Source organism: Ptychodera flava, chromosome 21 (assembly GCF_041260155.1).
Source record: "Ptychodera flava strain L36383 chromosome 21, AS_Pfla_20210202, whole genome shotgun sequence".
Taxonomy (NCBI): domain Eukaryota; kingdom Metazoa; phylum Hemichordata; class Enteropneusta; family Ptychoderidae; genus Ptychodera; species Ptychodera flava.
Window position 1 is genome coordinate 8783687 of NC_091948.1, and position 18229 is coordinate 8801915.

At 37.9% G+C, this 18229-nt stretch overlaps 1 protein-coding gene across 8 annotated transcripts in view; it reads left to right on the forward strand.

The window, feature by feature from the left end:
* Nucleotides 1–18229, forward strand: part of LOC139121312 (uncharacterized) — a 130668-nt gene that overhangs the window by 91897 nt on the left and 20542 nt on the right. The gene's annotated exons all lie outside the window — the stretch shown is intronic.

Here is an 18229-nt window from a genome sequence, read left to right on the forward strand (position 1 = left end):
TGGGACACAGTCGGCATGGATATGAATTTGCTTGAGGTTCAGTGCATGGTATTAAACTGCGTTTTAATAGGCTATGGGGAAATTTAATTAAATGTAGATAATGAACACCATGTGTGTATATATACCATGTACCCTGTATGATTTAAAAAGGCTTGGCCGTTCACATACACCCTCAAAGTCTTTGCTCTGCTTAAATCCTTCAACCCCTATGGCTAGGTCACGTAGCCCATCTGTTGTATTGAAAAGCAATTAGGGTGAAACCAAATAGTTTGATCAAAAGGGGAGGTAAAAGTATTAAAGTTTTGGTAGAATGTTGTGTCTGTAGTTTAAATTTTGGTTTGGGCAAGTTAAATATTTTTCCTGGTGAGTCCTATTATACAATTGCATTTCAGTTTTATATTTAAACATTTATCCTAGCTTGACCTAAATGATTTAGAATTCAATTTTTTCACATGATTAACTTAAAATGACCATTTGACTTCAACTGTTGTGGAACTTTTCAATGTCGACACACAAGTTCCATCAGGCCACCATCTCCATGAGAATAAAAGTGAATTAAAATTTTTAACATGATGTATGTCCCTTTGAATGACCATTAGAGAATATAGGTACCGGAAAACTATATCGCCAACGTCCTCAGGATAATTTCCCATCCTCTTTTGCTAATCTCTGCCTGTGTGGTAGCATTTTAAGATTAAAACTTCCATTGTCAGCATCTATTCCATCGCTTGTGTGAAAGTTCCGTAGACACAATTCATCTATTCAACAACAGGGCTCGTGATGACATTTCACCTTTGACCTCTCTGTTTGCCAGTTTTTAACACCTCATACCCACACATGCGCCAACTCGGTACCCTATCTTCCTATTATGCCCCAACCCACATATAGACAATCGTGGTTGGGGAAGTGTTGGGGATCCATATTTAATTATGGCTGGCTCTCCCATTCAGACAGACCACCAATTACCCATCTCTAATATAGTAATCACGCAGCAAATGTCATATACCTATGATGGATGGGGATTATTTTGTCAAAGAGCATGTCATCTGTGCTCAAATCACAAATATCTCCCGCTAATACTGTCTTTATCTCTGTGACCTCTGGCACAGTGTGCCAAAAGAGTTGTATTATTGTCGATTTCAAGGAAAATACCTACTTAGCCAAGACACAGAGAATAAATCTCCTTTGGAAGGCATTATCCGTCCATTTTGTCTTCACAATGAGCTCTCCCTGGATTAGTAACTCCACTATTTGTATGAGTAAAAAATTATCACTCGAGCACATGGAGAGGTCCTTTGTCAAACAAAAAAAATTTTTTATGTTCTCTTGCTTTCTGGAGATTAGTTCTCAACAAGTGTATAGTGGTTTAAACCATATTGGTCTCTGCTCTCATGAATCTACCAGGCTGTTTGTGTTTATCAATTTCACTGCTGTTGTGGGATGCGCATGACAAAATGAAATTGATCTTTTTGTTCCGAGGGATTCATCAATTGCACAGACATTTTGCCCTTGTATATTTTCATCCGTCCCTTTTTAAATTTTTAAAATTAAATTGAGCACAAATTAGAGATCATTTCACTAGCATATTCATCTGTTTCATTACACCATGAGAATAGTGAAGGCATCCACGTTTTATATACATTCAAAATATGTAGTATGCTTATTTATATTAGGTAGATGAAAACTTCCTAAATATATACAAGAGGGCAAATTTAAAGAACAATAATATCTGGCCTTTAGTCAAGGTTGATCTGTGTCAATTATTGACAAATATGCATCTTGTATTCTAGATTCATGCCAGATAAATGTGTTTGAATTTTTTTTTAAATGTTAGTCAAATATGAGAGCTGTGTCTATCCCAGTCTGAGATAAACTATGTTCTTTTGAAAAATGTGCGAGACAGAGCGACCACAGCAATGACAGGAAAAATATTGATAACTTGAAGGGTTAAATGTTTTAATCCCAATATTGTTGTGTGATGGACGAGCCGTGAATGTCATCAACAGACTGCTAATATTTCATCTATTTCTTATCTAATCAAGGCTTTTTTGTGACCATAAGGTTATCGGTGCCTTTCAATGATTCCCAGTTTAAGATGTCAGTGTTGGGGGATATCCATAACCCCTCCTTCCAGTCTGTACTATCCTCAGCGTTGACATGTCATAAATCTCTCTTTCCCCCATCACCCCACTAGGAATTATCAAAACACAGAGTCTGGACTATTGCACTTCATACCCTTGTAACATATATTTATGCGGCCCTTTCTCTCCCCCTGAGTGTTTGAGGGAGGGTTGTATTGAAACCCCAATCTCCATTCTGGTTTCCGTTTGTTAATCATGGCAAAGTGGATGCCAGGCACAGCCGGAGAATTAATTTGGCAGTCTTTCCCGAGGAAAAGTAATATTGCTGACTCATTTGTCATTCCTTTGTCACAGTGACAGAAGTTTTGATTTCCTGACGTGATTGTAGTAATTTACTGTTGGCCTAATAACAGTTTGGGTATATGGGTAGACAACCTTGGTGGCAGCATCCTATTCCTCTGTAAATTATGTTTTATGATGACCATTGTCTCCGTGTTGTAAATGTCATCTGCAGATATTTTACTTGATGGGGTTACCATTCACAAACTGAAAAGTTGGGGCTAACCTTTACTGCCGGTGTTAAATTAGATTATTCACAAGTTTTCTTGAATGTATGGAGTAATTTCATTATGATTTTTCAGAGTTTGTTGCATTCATAACGTCCTCCATAGTCAGCAGTTTGAACGCTGACGTTTTCCATAAATCATGACTTTTTACAGGCTCTGTCCAAATGATGTGTTCTCAAAATTCTGTAGGAATTCAGTTGAACTATTGAAGATTGGAATTAGTTCCATGTTCCAAGCTGAGTCCCTAGGCAATGAAAATTGACCTTTGACTTTTGTTTTGCATTGGAATATGCCTGTCAACACACATTGAGCGAAAGGGAGAGGCACTTTCCTCTACAGATATGCCATAGTGTAATCAAATGTTCATGACTCTCAAGCAAAATCTCCTCCGATCTGTCCCCCTGATCTCAGTGATTTGTAAAATAAATTTACTCAGTAATAATCTGCTAAATGTTTTATTACAAGTGATTTGTTGATCCATCTTCTAGTCTCAAATGTACAAAATCTGAGTCCCGAAAAGTTATTACTTTCTTGCAGAGGCCAAACCAACGTTTTTTTCAAATTTTCAAAATGGAAGGAAAATTCATGACAAGGGAACCACTTCCCCAAATAAAAAAAGTAAGGTTGGAATATGGATATCCTCAGCAACTACCATTCGCAATGTTAACTGCATTTCAAAATTCTGTTATTTGTGCACTATTGGTATGATGAAGAGGGGATATCAAAGTAGAACGAAAAACGGCAACAAGTGATAACAGAGTTGAGATATCATTTGCAAAGTTTATATCAATCTGCTGGTTATTTCTCATCTTGACATCATCAAAGCATCATAAATATGTCAAAAGTAGTACTTGTTAATACCATCTCTACCATTATTGAAGTAATTCTCTCCATCACAGGCCTCTTGGTACCCTACCCATTGCAGTTGCCAGTTGCTTTCACAATGCTTCTCTCTCTCTCTCTCTCTCTCTCTCTCTCTCTCTCTCTCTCTCTCTCTCTCCATATATATATATATATATATATATATATATATATATATATATATATATATATATATATATATATATATATATATGCACACACACATACACATACACATGCACACACACACATGGTATGATTGTCCCGTGTATGTCAACCTTTTTATGGAGAAAGGACAAGTGAAAGTTCAGAGTTCACCATCAACCTAACATGAGTAGCTTCTATAACTATAAGAGGGAAACGGCTCACCTTTGAACCTCTGTATCCTCCTCCTTCTCTGTGTATAGTTTGTACCATTCACAAACAATGGAATTGTACAAACACTTTGCACTCTGTACATTATAATCTGGACATGCAACATATTTTAGATGGCTATTGACACGTGACTAATACCACTACCAATACAACAGCCAGAACAACAGTAAATATTATGGATAAACAAATAAAAATATGTAAAGCCCTTCAAAAATTTATAACTTTTGAACACAACACCTGCTTATTCGGTATTTGAAAATGTAAACTTAATGAAAAAATGTAAGGTAGTATTTTTTGTTGTTAAATTTACTTGGCTGATGATCAATTTCATCAAAAAGTATCATCTCTTGTCTATACTTTGTATCCTTACTGTGCATCATATTGGTTTTTGAATTGTTCATCCAGGGGATTTCATGCTCTGTGAAAGAAGTGATGTGTTTGAAGTGTGTCAGTCTATAGCAGCTGTGATGCGGTGATCAGGTAGCCCCACTATTCATCAGATCACACCCAACACGTCACCTAAATTAACAGCTTATACAATGCTGTAGCACTGTCGGCGGAGTATTGTCTGTGCACAGCACGCGGCAAAACATCTAAACATGTGGGGAGAGATTATCTGTAAGAGAAACAATAGTCCTTTGTGTGTGCTCCAGAAAGGGAAAATATTATAAAGAGATGGGGTGGGCCAACTGCAAAAAACACCCTGGTCACAGTGTAACATATTGCATTGAAGTAAGAAGTTCCTTTCACAATGGGGAAAAATTATCCAGTTTTGGTCTGACCTTTGAAGTAAGTGTTTGGTCATCTGGCTGACAAGATATGCTGTAATGATGCCGTTTTTTTTTGCATTGATTAGTTTGTGTCACAACACCAGTATATGGCAATAGTCATGTATGCACAGATTTCACAAGAGAGTGGGAAGCTATCGAGTTTTCAATGAATGTTTTTCAGCTCCTCTGTAATTGACCTAGGGCATATCAAATAGGTTGTTTGTCAATCATTGTGGTGATAAGTCACCTTCTTGGTAGAAACTGCTTGCCCCTGTAGCTTTGACACTTAGTATAAAGGTCCATAAGGTTGACCTTAAAATTGTTTACATTGTGACAAAATTGGCAATTTCACGTTGTGGAGGCATTTTTTGTATTAAATGAAAAATCAAAATTCTGATTGCTCAACAATTTGAGATACAGGTTTACAGCAATTATCAAAGTTAGATTTCTTTTATTTTTTCCAAGTGTCCACTTTGTTCATCTAGATAGAGTTACTAAATACCAGCATATCAGTAGTGGTTGCATACACCACAAAGCATTATGTGGAAGAGAATATCTTTTGTCATGCACGGTCTGTGAAAATCTGTAATCAATGACTGATGACAGTGTGCTTAGAAATTGGCTTTTAATGATCCATCAGAAAAACATGTCAAAATCCTTCCCTCTATCAATTATTTCATTTTGAAGAATGATCATTCTTGCATTGTCAGTTTACTTGCAGACTTCCTCGTTACATACAAATCATTCTTCACTCAGCCTCCAAGGAAGTATGGCATCACTTATTGAGGGGTGATCGATTCATCTTTAGTGTTCAAGAAGACACCACCACACCCTCCTCCCCCTGCTCCTCCTTGATTTGTTTTTGCATTGTTGCTTTGTGTGTTTTGAAAATCACTTCAGACAACTGACAGAGAAGATGGATGGGTTATGTTGATTGCCTGGGTTGATCGAAACGGGAGTGCTGACATCACCACACCATTTTAAAAAGAATTTCTCTGTGATAACATTATCCTGTAGCATGTATATTCAATTTTATTCTTCCAGCTCTCTCATTCCTTCCAATTGCTAATGTTGATTTTGTTCTAAACACACACCCGAGTTTTAAATCATTATGCTGGTTTCTCCAAAAAGGCTTCATGTGGCTGTATACAATGTATGTATGTAAGATGGTGAATTTCATTTCTCTTTTTACCTTTATAAGATCTAATGTTCTTCCCTTCAAAACTTATTGTAACCCCTGAATACTGTATTACACATACTGTCCCTCCAACTTTGTCCATAAGCTACTGCTCCAAATATGTGTCCGTACTTGCATCTCCATTGGTTGCTGTTTTGACAGAAGTAATGGTTGTTTACCCATAGAGAAAGCACCATTGCATAAACTCATAACTCCTTCAGCTGAGTTGAATGGTGAGAAAATCCAACTGCTCCATAGAAAGCAATGGATTGAACTGAATTCTACTGATAAACAGGGTAAAGAGAGTAATAATTACAGAAAAGGTGTTCTTCCATCTACACTCACCGTCACGTAAATTTTGATGACTTAAGTTGATAGAAGATACTCTGAAAACTTAGCAGATTCTGCTCCCTCTAAAAAAATGAAAGAAAGAAATTAGTTTTAAAGCAATTTGACTTGTGTCTGCATAGTGTTGTAAAGATAGTAGCAAGGGTACATGTACATGTAGGTATTTGAAAACAGCATTGTGGTAATGAGAGAGATTACATTAAAGTTATTATATTCACGATTTCTGAAATGAATTCATCAGAGTTTGCTTTTATCCCTGTATGCTCAGATAACCACCCCGCTTTAACCAGTGCACGATGGGATATTCCAGAAACCCTCCAATCACCAGTGAGAGCTGTTAGATTTCAGCAATTGTCCACAGCACCATTCACAATTCAGGTTAATAAAACATGACTGATTGGGTCCTCATATTTCACAGCAAATCTGACAACAGCACACAACAGTGGAAAGCAGCACCGCGAAAAAATGCGCAAAAACTTTCTTTTTATGAATTGCTCAGCGACAATATGGCTCCAATCTATAACAGACGCCGCATGATAGATAGCGCTTTGCTGCGATTCCGCAAATCCCAGGGAACCAGTGCAATAGCCTTCTCATTAGTTCTGTGGTTTGTGGATTTTTTTGATGTAGGAAGTTATTTATCAATGTGTTGTTGGTTTTTTTCTGTTTCTTCTCCCGATTCCATTGAATGTGCCACCACAACCACCACACCATCTGTCGCCACATTTCTGGCTATGTCTTTCTATTGGCCAACTGGAAGAATCTCATTGTTTCTCGTGAAAGAAACATAAATGTTAATCAATTTCAAAATTTTTGGTATGAAATCAACCATACTCCCCCTCCCCCCCCCCCAAAAAAAACATTTAATTACAATTGCGTTTTGAATTATTAATCCTTGTGGCGCACCCCTGTGATAGAAGTGATTTTCATCAGACTTCAGTACAAAGAAGGATCTTTTATCAAATTACAACTTTTAGAATTGCCAAGTATTTGAGGAAACAACTGCAAATGAAAAAAGGGAACTAAATAGGTGTTTGAAGGAACACAAGCCACAGAGCAGACAATGACCAGTCACCAAATCATAAAAAATGACGAGAGGAAAAAATACAGATTACGATGATTACATTTCAATTTATGCGTGGATGCCAATATCGTAAAAACAGGTAATGTTCATTTCTTCAAATGAATACAATACATGCCACTGTTTGCTTTCTTTGAAAATGTTGTGTAAGTTCTAGCAGCTCTGTGACCAAATAATGCTCACCGGGAGCATTTGATGTCAAGTAGTTAGTTCCCCCTGCCTCTGTGTTTGAACAAACTGCTGATAAAAACTCTAAAGAATGGAGTCACATTTTATGTTCCCTTTGTGCATGAGAAAACAGATTTGATTCGCATATATTCATGAAAAGCAAGCATCGTTATATTATTGTGCATTGTGTTGAGAGAAACGAGGGATTAAGTTAGCGTGACCCTTGGTGTTCATAAAATAGTATTAGTCGTGGAAGTGCTTGCCAAAGGTACACACACACACTGTATGGGTCAGTGACCTTTGCTACAGTAAGACAATAAACACCACCAGGTTTTTATATCAAATTCTGTTGCTATTGTATTAAAATGTTATCGCAAGAGTAAACACATTCATAGCAACACTCATAACAAAAAAAAAACAGGGAAAATTGGGCAATGACCCCCGAATCAGCTTGACAGAAATCTATGCATAGATGTTGGCATGCGGTCACCTTTATGACGTCTTCCTTGCCCCTCCCTTGTCTTGTTCCAGATGCCTACTGCCCCCCAGATGTTTCAACTGCCATTCTGTGAACCCTTCCCATATGCCACTGTTTGGAAATTGGCTGATCATTGTGAAGATATGTGTAGTGGGTGCCAGTGCCTGGCTGGTCTGGCATACGGACTCAGTCTATGCTATTGAATCCACAAAATTCACACAATTCCAAATAATTATAAAGCCTGTTTCTGCATGGAATAATTGACAACATGTTGTCAAGGCTTGTATGAAACCTTTCATCCCCATTTCCCTGTCTAATGGTCCAACTTTACCATAGAGAACAATGGGATTGGTTCAAACCATGGTGGTGAAAGGGTTAAATTAGCTCTGATTTCATCATCATAAATACTCTCACTTTTTTTATTTTTAAACATGACGTTTTAAAACTAGAAGATGGCCATGAATTACTGTGTTTCATTGTTACTATTCCATTAAATAGTCAGTTTTGATTGCAATAACCATGAATTATCCCAAACAACTTTTTGATTTTTTTTGTTTTGTTTTTTTAAAACTTCTACCATTAGTGTGCTTTTCTTAAATATCAAAAAAAATTGTATCATGAATCAGCCTTTGGTATCGTGAATATTCCATTAACTGTATTTATTGCACTTTGAAATCCCCTGACTTTCCCAATGTTATGATAAATCACTCACTATGACATGAGCATCCCATGAGTTGTTAGCAATTCAGTGCCAGTGATTCCCAAACAGCAGGGCTTCTTTATTTCCCCGTTTTTTTCCCCTTTTTTATCCCCTCCAGTTTCTTTTCCACTTTTTATCCTCCGCTGTGCATTACCAATGAATTATGATCCATCAAAGCTGGAAAGGAAATAGAAATCTATGTTAATTCTTTTGTGTGGCAGATTTTAAAGAGAGGGACCCGAAATGATTTTATGTCATATTTTATGACGAGCAAGCATGAACGTGTTAAGGTTTGCCATCACCGAGCATCCCAAACGTGACATTTTCACTGCCCAATAATCTCAACCAAAAGGTCAAGCAATATAACTTAATACTTTCAGTAAACTGTTACTGTCCTTCACTCAACCACGTCTTATGACTGGTTTGGGCCAATATTCCACCCTCTGTGACCAAATCTATATTTTATGTGCAGAGAAAATGAAAAACATGGAGAAAGGGCAAAGGAATATTGAAAATATGAGACAAAATTCTTGCTGATTTGAAATTTTGTAAATTGAAATGTCTCTCTTTATTAAAGCTGAAATGTCATTTTGTGAAGAGGTGCATTTATCACATTGATATTAACAAACGATGTATGCCACAAGAATTTATTATTTTTTTCATTTTCAGTTTGCTGTTCTGAAATACATCTCTGCCTCTTTCATCAAGTAAATTTGACTCTTTTTGTGCCAAAGAATGTATTTTCAGAAGAATCAAAAACAGTAATACAACATGAAGAAAATGAGGATGCTTGTACTGCCTTGCAATCTTTGATGAAGTGATGTCTTGCCAGCAATTTTTTGAATACTTTTATGATTTTCAAGAGCAATTTTTATAAAATCAAACCTTAACACAATAATGCTAAAATTATCTTGACAGGTCACTCATTGTAAAATAAGAGCTCATGGCCTGACATTGATTGTTATTTTCATGATGAAATACCGACACAAAATCTTCCTACGCATGACAGCAGTCAGAACTGTTCCATAAATAATATTTGCCGAGAGAACAACCATTTTATATAGGCAGTCAAATATCTGAGAGTGAACTGCTGTCGACGTAATAGCAGCACTAAGAGCAAAAAATCTGTGAGTCATGAGTATATGCTTCTGTACAAAGACTGGGATATTAGTGAATAACAGTATGACATTATTGTCATGATGCGCTGTTATTGCATGACGTTTTGCTGTTTATGATAGAGTTATTAGTCCGGCAACTGAGATTAGCGTAAAGAATATATAGTGTAACCTGCTGTGACATGGGTATGACTCGGATAATAGAAAATTGAATACTGAATCAGGCAAATCACTGTGGGGTGAGCCACGTGTGTCATTTGCCATTTTTTTCCCTTTCTTTTCTTTCATGAATGAAATGAGAAGGCTTTCCGCCAAATCATATTGTTACCGTGGTTTTTCTTTGGTAAAAACCACACAATCTTTCTCCTCTTCTCCCTCAGTATTCAGGTCTATACTTCCTCTTCTTCCAACTCTATCCAGGTTGTAGATGCGAGCAAGCGCATTCAACATATCAAAGAGCAACTGTGAATGTGCATTTTTGTGGTCTTTCTTTCTCTGTTTTTTTTTCTCTTTTCCTGTTCAGGAAAATACAGCAAAGGAAAATTGCATATCCGTGTACTGTTGTGGCAGCCACGGTGATGTTGACTTCCTGAGAGGCAAGCAAACATGCTTTGAGAAAGACTAACAAAGAATAATCTGTATCCGTGAAAGCAGAACATTCATTCCTCTTGCGTCGGCTTTGAATGCGACAAAAAAGAATGTGAGAGAGAAAGGGAAAATATGAGTCTGCACTTTCTTATTGCCCACTGATGACATCCGTCTTTATAGCGGTCTATTTGACATCGGTTTTTCTATAAAAGCAGATGGTTCCAAAATGAAAAAATTTGCAAAATGTTACTGGAAGTCGGTGATTTGAGTGGCACAGGAAAACGGCATTCCCTGAAATCTGCAGGAAGCTGTTACAGTCCTGCCGGACTCGGTCCCTTTGATTGGTCTTGAAAGCGCTAGAAATCAACCGTGCAAAGTGCGAGTCCTGCAAAAGAGAAGATAATTCTCAATTAAGAGTCTCTTGAAACGCAGACGTACAAGAAATATTCATGCTCTGTGAATCCTGTCTCACGTCCGACTAGTACTGTCTTGTACTTTCTCTGAGTTTTTCCCCGCATCTTTTGAGATGAAAGAATGACTTCCCAAGTCGCGTCTAATGGACTAGCACAGGAACCATGCAAATATTGATAAAACCTGACACTGACTATGGCATCCCTCGAGTTCAATCCATCTTGCTGCATACTTGGGATCTAATTGACCTGTACATGCAGCCTTTCTCAATGCCAATACATATACAGACCCAGGTAGGAGAGTCCACGCGGCCGTTCTCGTCAGAAGTGGTTTGCCGTTTGCACAATCAATGCACCGCCCTCAGTCAGAGATGCTGCAATCAGCGACATGTCGTCGAATCTCAAGAGTCGGCATTTTTCATGTTTTTTTCATGTATGTTAAACAGACAGCTCTTTAGGTGAGTCAGAGGTAGAATTTGCAATTCCCAAGATAAGGGAGAAATAAAAAAAACCTATTTCACTCACTCAGTTGTTTTCTCTCGGTATACTGCCCTCTTGGAGAAATCTGCTTCAAGTTCTCACTGAGTGAGTCAAAAGTCTTCCTTGGGTGCAAATGCTAACAACATTTATGATTGAAGCTTTGGAACTCTGATGAAACCAAGATAACCTTTGCAGCAGATTTTATCAATTATCAGTGTTTGAGCGATATCAGGCTAATCTAAAAAGTAGAAATGTACCAGAACAAACATTTTATTTCCACCTGTGTTCTGTCATCATAATAAAGTATTAGTGTTCACAAAATTTATAAATTGAAGAGATTTAGTAGTCAACAGACAAAATGTCGATAAAAACCTGTTTTTAGTATCTGCAAAATGTTTGTAGACATGGTCATTAGGTTTATGTGTTTTTTTTGTGATTTGAGCTCTGTGATAATTAGAAGCATTGGTTCTCATCTTTAATGAAATGTTGAAAAATTCAAATGTAGACATCCAGAGACTGTGTTCGGCTGAGACTTGGGAGTGGTCAAAAATGAGGGAGGGTTGTAGTTATATAAAATTTTCTGAATGATAAACATGACATACTGAGCTGATTTAAAATATTCCCTGAGGAACTGGAACATTTCAGTATTTTCCCCTCAAGACCTGCAGTCTCAACTTTCCAACACCTTCATAACAACTTATTTCATCACCATAGAAACTTGATCCCCCTACTTTATAATTGCATATATATATCTAGACATTAAACCAAACATGGCTCCACAATCATCAATACTCTATGCAAGCCACCACAAAAATAAGGCTTTTGAAAATAAAATCTTTAGTTTGCTTTAGGGTTTGAAGGGAATGCCTTGAACAGGCAGCTGCCATCAATCACTGTGTGTCTCTGCTGATATCTCACCAACTGCTGATGAAAAGCAGAAAGAAGTCAAGATTTTTTATGACCCGCCCAATATTACTCTCAAATCACATTTCTGCCACTTAGGGGCAAACGTTCACAGACTGTGTCACTCAACAGCATCATCTTTAATACTTTAACAACAATACCCATCTCCAGTGGAAATTAGCTGCTGCTAGGGCTTCCATCAAACCGAGCCAAAGGTCTCGCTTTTATGACACTAACAAAATGATATTTTTATTAAATACACTGTAGCTTAATAAATACACCGTTTATAGTTCAGGTTTTAATGTCAGCTCGTGAAGGCTATTCGGCGAAATGACATGAAATATTACAGATCGAAATTGTCGGTTTTAAACTCAGGGGCCACTAATGAGAATAGGTCACGGTCTTTATTGTGAGGTTTTTAAGCTCTATATTGTTATGAATGATTCTCATGGATAGCGTGCACTGTCGTAACTTTTCCTGTGTGTGTCTAAGGCTGACTATTTTCCGGTTTGCATTTCCTGGCTCTGACACATATATGGTGATTTGTGCTGATGTTGTAATATGTAGCATGGTCCACCAGAGAACAGTGGCCGCTTCGTCTGCCCCCGACGGATTAAGTCGTTGACACGCTTCTGTAGCTGAAATGCCTCCAAGAGCTGGCGTAACTTAGTGACTGAAATCGACGGAAAATTAAAGTTTAATGAAAAACGAGCAACAGGGGCCATTTATCTGTGTGGAGACTAAACATGCTGATATGCCTAAGCGATGAATGAGGCTTTTGATTCTGTCGCATCTGTCGGTCAGTTTTATCAGATAATCAGAACCGGGCAAATGGAACTGAGTTGGTAGTTAAGATGAGGTATTTGGTTCAAAGGTAATAGATGTGAGATGTTCATATCTGGCAATATCAACACCGCTCCTTGACATTAGCTCCCTTTACAAACAACCACTGCCAAATTTATGTGAGAACAGCTTCAAACCCTCACCTGATTGCATAGATGTCTCTGTTTGTTTTTTGTGAGCCATTCGGTCAAAACCGCGACGAAAAAAGATGCCTGCCGCGTTGACTTTATCAAAGTATAAATCAACCCCACATTGGTTTGATAACGTCATTGATTTGCCACCACAATCGAACCACACAACCGTCATTTGGAAAAATTTAACCATTGATGTAGGGTTTTTTTTTATCTGTCAATTGTAGACCTCCCTAATCACAGTTCTTTTGACCTCAACTCGTTTCAGACAGCTTAACATTGCTTCAGCAATCTTGTCATGACCCTAACCTTGGAATTAAATAGGAATGTCTCCAAAATATTAGTTTGTCCAGGCACAAAAGAAAGAATTAAAAAAAAATAAAAGATGAGGTAAACGCAGTCATTTTCTCATATGTCAATTAGGTCCCTCAGAGCGCATTGAAATGGCAAAGAAAATGAGGTGACATTAGCAATATCATATTTGGTGAGAGCAGTATGCTAATTTGTCAAGGAAAATTGGGGCAATTTCACGGCAGCATCGTATCATAAAGCTGGCTACAATGGCTAATTTTGTCACATTGTTCCCTCTGTTCAATCACACAGACATTGCTGAATGGGCCAGGTCCCCAAAATGGGACCAAAACGGTCATGCCCACAGTTCAATTTTTAGGCACCGTTTAGAGGAGATATTACAGCACTGCAAAGATCACGGGGTTGTATCTCGGTAATTGGGCTTAATAGCAGGCCATACAATTTTAGTTGACATTTTTTCGATTCCCGGTGCAATTTAACCAGGGGAAATTTTATTTGAATTAAAGCAAATTTGACGTATTGCCGCTGCCTTCTGGTGCATTTCTGGCCCGTCTTTGTGGAAAAGCAACCGATGTCTGATTACCACTGTTGATCTGTAGTGGCCAATTATTTGATGTCCCTCGATAAGCAATATCAACATACTGCCTCTAACAGGTGCCATATGCCAACAGATCCTAATTGAAAAAAACTCTAAAAAGTACTAGTCATTTAGAAATGTAATGGTAGAACTAGGAAACAAAAATGTGTTGAACACATGATACCATGCATGAAGTAAATGAAATAAAGCTACCTCTACCTCATAGATACTAACCTTCTGGAACAAAATTGCTGGCTTCGTTTAAGAACGATGAGTCCAATCTGTGCTTTGGTACAACTAATATGTTTGTCTTAAAGGGGTCTTTCATGACAATTTAATGGAAATATTTCCTCCAGGATCATGTCAAATTGTAATATGACTTAGCAACCAGACTGTATTCTCTATGGCTGTTATATTCTATTACAAGATTCACACTATTCACCAATCTTGATCGACTGGTCACTATTATCCTCATATCTGTAAGAAAAAAACACAGGTTTACAATTTGTGATTATATGAATGATATCTATCAACTAAAAAAAAACCAAAAGGTTGCTGTTGTACAGGTGTAGCATGCTAGACCTCTCTCTCTCTCTCTATCTCTCTCTCTCTCCCTCTCTCATATTAAAATTATCCATTTCCTTTTTAAAATGCAGGAGATGCAAGACTCTTAATGTGGACAGGAATTCATCAAAATTCCACTTTAGATGAATAGTCAAATATCTTCAAATGAAATATGAATTCACATAGTCACTACAGGTTCATTCAACTGTCTTTTTTCTCCCTGGTTTCATGCAACATATTTCTAATTGAAACACATTCTTCTAATTCCAAAGCGATTTCCAATTTTGAATTTTTTCCGCATCAAATAACGGAAGAATCAACTCCTGTATTTTCTGGTGAAAATAAGTTATTTGCCATACGAGCATCTGCAATGAATCAAAGTATAAATTTAATGTGGATCATTTTTGAAAAGTAGGTTTCCACCTGCCAAGGACACGATCTTCATATACAGTATCTCTTTGTTAAAACTTTACAAGTGCAATTTTTTTATTTATTTTTTATTGCACTGCCTACACAAGGTTGCTATATCTGGCGAACCATATGTGTGTGTCAATTTAACGTCTAGAATTCAAGGAATTACCAGTGTGCGAAAATTTGACATTTTCAAAATTCCGGGGAAGAAGGGAAAAAATGTGAGTCGAGGGAGGTTTCCAGCCAACTGTGAAATTTAACGATGGAAGTATTACTTGTAAATATGTTTTTCTGAAAAATACTGATCCCGATAAGCCTTAACCTATGCCAACAACCACACGGTAGGCTGTAGTTGAGCCAGGGATCTTTCTGTTTGTCTGTACTTGGTCCCAGTTTCCACCGTGCTATCACTGTTAGATAAGACCAGTCTAGTGTTTTGCCCAACAGCGAACCAATCAAACCGTGTTTAAAAAGTTTGTGGTGGTGTCGGGCGGCATCAAAACAGATCACAATATAAATATTCAATCTTACTTATGACAGATGCACAGCCGGCTGTAGTTAATGCGTTCATCCAAAAGGCTTTTTTTTTCTGTTTATATATCAATATCATCCGAAAATGACATCAGTATTCAGTCGGGTGCAAAAAAAGTTTTTGGAATCAATTTTCATGTACCTGCCAATCATCCCTTTCATAAACCACAATTGCTATTTTATGTCGACTTCTGTCAATGTCAGTACCGAGCAAGGCTATTCTCAAACAGCGGCATGTTCATCTATGATCCCCATTTTGTCAGCCCTATCAGTTCTAGAAATAACACTGCATCATACCACAACTAAGTGATCATGTCCATGCAGTCCTTTCAAAATGAACAAAAAAGTACTTGACTGGTGTTTTAGACAGTCGCGATCCGAGTTTCTTTTGATGTGAATTTTCAAGCTATGCAGTGTGAATGCGTAAAAACTTTCCAGCTATTCAGATGTCAGCAAGATACATCATTTGCTATGCTGTCTTCACAGATCATCTGAAATGTACATTGTCCAGAATGCCAGTATACTTTTCCATTGAAATAGACATATATCAATGCCACCTACACACTTCTCTGTCTATCTACAAAATTCCAGCTCTCTTTCAGTCTGTTCCATTCATGCACGCACACTTGATTACCTTCAGCATATCTCAGCAAAATCCAAAATTGCAAAAAAATGGAAATTTCTCAGTTATTTTTGCACCAAACTATTAAAGTCAACTCATGTTGGTGTTTTTGTGGTGACAGACCTGTCAGTATTAAAACTACACAGACACCCTGTACCAAGTATAATTGTAAAGGATACCAATATGAAATTGTATCATTGAACGTATGAACAGAGCATTATCACACATTTCACTTTGTACATTCGATGATCAGTGTGCTTCCCCAAGGCCTTCAACATTACCGAGTGAAGCAATACATATTTCGAGCCCAGCGCCACTTATTGAATTGAAATTAGCCGAAACTCTATTCAGCCCACGTTGATCTCCAAATTTGTCTTGGAAATTGTCCTTTCCAAAACTGTTCTACCATTATCCGAGGAACTGGGGATTTGTACAATTACGTCCCCCGCTACCTCTTTCCCTCAAAAGAAAGAGAAATAAAGATGGAAAAAAAAGAGGGAGAGAAAAAGCAATCTGTACCAATTAAGTATCAGTGGCATTCAGAGTGCAAAGGAGGCGGGATTCATATCCCAAATTTTATCTGGAGTGCTGTTGAACCTAGAGGTTAGGTCAGGTTGTCTATTGAAGTCGACCGTCTTCATCAGAGTGTTTGACTAGAGCAATTACATAGATGGAGTGGAAGCACCTGGCTCCCAGGAACTTGGTTGTGTTCAGGGCGGTTTTTAATCACTTGAAGAGAGCTCCGTGTTGATGGACTCTGCTTTGGAAAGTCAAAGCTGTTAGTTTACCCATTTAGTCCTCATTCCCAGTAGATTGATGTGTCAAGTGGTTAGATAGTTAATGCTGTTTTTAGAGACAAAAAAAAATTAGGGAGTACTTTTATTATCACTTTGTGTAAGTATGCTCACACCCACAGTTTGACATCCGTTTGGTTGAGATTTTCAGTTTTGATAGATTTATTATTTGTTTTTACAAGGAGCTCAGTGACAAGAGGTTGTCGTTGGATGTGTAGAAACTAGATTAGCCCTTGACCAGGTGTTGTCAGAGGGCAGAGCAACTCGACCTTGTGCCTTCACCATTATCTCATCGGTAACTTGTTATCAGCCGATGTGTGGTGCTTCAAGCGGTTTGCTTCCGTCTGTTTCTCTGCTCCAGTGGAGACCGCAAAAGAGAAAGAAATCAGTGTTTGCCAGACTCGGCCCGTCATGTTGCACGATCCGAGCAGCGATTAATGTCCTGAAACTATTGACCGAGCTGAAAATAGCTCACCGGTTGCAAATTTGCCATTCTTCATGTCAAGCGTACCATGTGAAATGTCCGCTGGCGACAAAAAAATATCGATTCGGCAGTCACGCGAGCAAATATTAGCCATTGAGAAGAGAGGACAATGTGCAATATTTTAGTGTGGTTATTAAGTCACTAAGCAGATCACCCCTGCTGTTAACACCGAGATAAACACCTTTGCCTGGACTGAAGTTTTATCATTCTAGGGGTCAGGGGTCATCTCAATCTAAGCTTGACACCCACATACCCATCCTGTCCAGATAAAGCAGTTACATCAACTTATCTGCATGTATCTGTCCCTCAATGCTGTGCCCTGCAGCAACTAAAAACCCACAGGTAGTCAACCTGTCTGTGTCTCTTAATAAACCGCTATGATGTGATATATGACAGCCACATTTTAATTAATATCTCTGCGCTGGGAAACGTCAGCCATTTTCTCCCCCATCCCCACTTCTCCATCCCCTCCACACAGATAAATCAATGTCAGTCCCTGTATTTCAAGCAGTGTTTTCATAAGATGGAGTCTCAAAGATCCTCAAACAGACAAGTATATATATCAGATTCTTTTAACCCATAATGGGACTGAATTAGACGGCAGTCCCAGGGCAGCAAAGTAGACAGTTTCGGGTTAACAACCGTTTTTCTGTCGTCAAAGAATAGAGTGTGTTCAGCGCTGCAAACTCTACTTATACATCTCTTAGGGCAAGGTGATAAATATCTGTGCATGGGCATTTTCAGATTTTATCAGAAAGCCATCAGTTATTTTTTTGTAGATATCGATAGTCACATTGTGATTTTTGACATCAATTTAATGAATATGATTGAAGGTCATTGAGATTAATGTTAGTTGTTG